Raw genomic sequence first — 3,531 nt, forward strand, 5'->3', positions numbered from 1 at the left:
CCCCCCCCCCCCCCACCACTACCTGCCTGCTAGCCCCACTGTGTGAAAAGTTTCCAGAGAAGCGTCCGTGATCTTTGATCATTATTGACGCTCTAAATATTGAGTTGTTGCGTGTTTCTTTGGGCCGTCTGCAGCCTCAAATTGGGATGTGTTCATCCATAGTATGTCATAATATTATAATAATATTATAATAATATTCCAGCAGTGCTAACCTTCTGTTTCTGAAGTTTGAAGAGCTTTGCTAAATGTGAACGCCAGCGTGTTATATGCTGCGTTATTGTACATCTGACACTGAAACAGGAAGCTGTTCCTTTTTAAATCTGTATATTTGATGCTGAGCTTCCAGGCTGCTGAGTTCTTCTCTTCTTATTAACTGCTGCTCAGAGGGATCTTTTGGGCGTTTTCACACCCGTTTTGTTTCATTTGCTCTCTGTCTAATCATTGGGTGATCTGCTCTGCGCTGCCTGTGCCAAACTCCTACTTCACACTTAAATGTAGTGAAGTAAAAGCAAAATAAAAGTGCAGTGACAAAGTATCCACAGGTCAGAAAACAGTGAATTCATTTCCCCTTAAAAAGGCCTTTATAGAAAGTTTTTAAAAGTCCTAAATCTCATTCACAAAACATCTTAAATCTGCTGTCTTTTGAGCAAAAACCTCAGCTTTCTGCTTCTTATCACTGTCCAGATTGCTTTAATATTATCAACTATATCATGAGACGTTAGTGTTATTTACTGCCTGGAAGAAGCAGACTTATATATATATATTATATAATGTTCTATATTGTCTTAAAAAAGGTCAAAGTGTAGACTGTAACTGTGCAGACATCGTGCTCTGTGTTCTCCAACGGCTCTGCAGGTGACATTAAAGCAACCGTAACTCGTACAGACGCAGTTAAAAGCCATTTAAAGACAACACTGCCTCTCTGTTCCTCTGCACTCATTTCCTTTTTGCATGTGCATTAGTCAGCGAGGGTCAGCGGTGCTAAAGCTGCAGCGTGCACTACATCAGCTCGGCTCGGTAATTGGACATTTAAACGTCTGGAGAAGCTGTCGTCTCTGATAGGAGGAGGGTGGGGGCAATTCGGATCAAAAAGGACTACAAACCCATCTTTTAGAGAACCATGGTTTTAACCTTGCAAAAAACAAAGTCGTTTGCACTCATTTCTATGATTCTAACTGATGTTTCTGCACTTTGAGGTTTGTCTTAAATGTAAAGTGCATTACACATAAAATGTATTATTATTAGTAATCTATTGAGCTTTTGATGCTTTTCAACATCAGATACTTGAAGCTTTGATGGCGGCGGCAGCAGCAGCGGGTGAAACCAACATTTCGGACTGCACCTGAAGGCAGCGTCATTTTTAACCCTCCTGTTGTCCTCGGGTCAAATCTGACCCATTTTCTAAAAGTTTCTATATTAGAAAATTTGGGTTTCTATCAACCAAAATGTCCCCAAAAAAATAACGTGGATGGTTCAATACGCCGCTCTTTAAAAGTAAAATAAATGGTCAGTTCACTACTTTCTTTTTAATCTGGGTGTTTTATTACATTTTATAGCATTTGGACAACAATGGATTAAAGCATGTTGAAAAACAAGCGACAAAAATGACGGGAAAAGCTTAAAAAACGTTGGGGGAAACATAACAAAAGAAGAAAAGTGACAAACATTAAGAAAAGGGGGGAAAACACGGAAAAAAGCATTTTTAATTTGAGAAAAAGTTGTGCAGGATTAACGAGGGTTAAAGGAAAAGTATTCGTGTGTGTGTCTGTGTGTGTGTGTGTGTGTGTCTGTGTGTGTGTGTCTGTGTGTGTGTGTGTGTGTGTGTTCAGGCCCCACTAAAGGACTCCCCGTATCCGTGCCACCGGCTCCGTCTCAGAGGACTATAAATCGTCCTCTTTTGTCCTCGTGCTCTTGACGCTGCAGCAAATCGTCCCCCCCCCCCCCCCCCCCCCCCCCCCCCCCCCCCTTCTTTTTTCCTTGTTTTCAGACTCTTTTTAATTATTAGTAGAAGGCACGCTCAGATTTAATTAAGAGCAACATAGCAGAACACCGTGCGATGACTCGTCCCGCGGGAGGCGGTGTGTCTGTCTTACACGTCTTCAGCGTCCTCCTCCAGCTGGTCTCTGGGGTCAAAGAGGTCGCTCCGGCTTCAGATCAGGCTAAACATGGATAAAAGGCTGAAAATGGGCCGGGGTCCACTCCTGTTTGAGGCTTTTTTTAATTTTCCTTCAATGCAGCTGTGATCGTTTCCTGGAGTTAGGAAGCCGAAGAAGCTTTAAAGTAGCAATAAAGATAGAAATTATACAAAACTGACCTACAATACAGATTTTATTAAATATTTATTCATCAGAATCATTTATGTGTGTGTGTGTGTGTGTGTGTGTAAGAGAGAGAGAGTGTGTGTGTGGTTAAACTTCTTTAGCAGCTTTTTTATGTGTCATTTATTTACTGTGTGTGTGTGTGTGTGTGTGTCTGTCTGTCTGTCTGTCTGTCTGTCTGTCTGTCTGTCTGTCTGTCTGTCTGTCTGTCTGTCTGTCTGTCTGTCTGTCTGTCTGTCTGTCTGTCTGTCTGTCTGTCTGTCTGTCTGTCTGTCTGTCGTTATCGCAAGAGACTGCAGTGTATATTGCAAAACGGATTTTAGGCAATATCGCCCGTCCCTGATTTTAAAGGAGCAGTTTGACATTGGTAGAGCTCTGGAGGTTGACCTGTGTTTTGATTCAGCGATTAGGTCGTTGCTTTTTCCCACTTCGCTTAATTAGTCGGTATCCACGACGACCCGCGATCGGTCCGGCCCGGTGGAAATTCAGCCGGATGTCCGTCCCCGTCCTCTGTCTCTGTGCCGGTGCTCTAACCCCCTTCCTCTTTCTCTGTGTCTAACCTCCGTCCTTGTCCTTAGTCTCTGTGTCTAACCTCCGTCCCCGTCCTCGGCCGTGTCTAACCTCCGTCCCCGTCTGTCTCTTACCGCCTCCTTCCCTGTCTGTGTCTAACTCAGCGTCCCCGTCCTCTGTCTCGGTGGTGTCTTAACCCCGCCCGTGCCTCTGTCTCTGTGTGGCTTTAACCTCCGTCGTCCTGTGGTCAACGTCGTCCCGTCTTGGTCGTGTTGTCTAAACCCCCGTCCTCTGTCTGCTGTGTTGGTCTCTAACCCCTTCGGTCTGGCGCGTTCAGCCCTCTCCTGTCCTCTGTTCTTGATGGCGGTCTATAACATCCGTCCGTCCTCGGTCTCTGTGTCACGAACTTAACCTCGTCCGCCCTCTTCGGGTGTCGACGCATCTACCTACCGTCCCCGTCCTCTGCTCTGTGTCGACGCTCAACCCTCGTCCCGCCCTCTGTCTCTGTGTTGTGCGCTAACCTCCGTCCTCTGCTCTGGGTGGGCGTTCTAACCCCGTCCTTGTCTCTGCTGTACGGGCGCAAACTAACCTCGCGTCCCCGTCTCCTGTGATGGCGCTCACTCCGTCACGCTTCCTCTTTTGTGTCAATGCACGTTACCTCGTCCCCGTCCTCTGTCTCGTTCGACGTTTCCTAAAACCTCCG

Source organism: Etheostoma spectabile, unplaced genomic scaffold (assembly GCF_008692095.1).
Source record: "Etheostoma spectabile isolate EspeVRDwgs_2016 unplaced genomic scaffold, UIUC_Espe_1.0 scaffold502, whole genome shotgun sequence".
NCBI classification, from domain to species: Eukaryota; Metazoa; Chordata; class Actinopteri; order Perciformes; family Percidae; genus Etheostoma; species Etheostoma spectabile.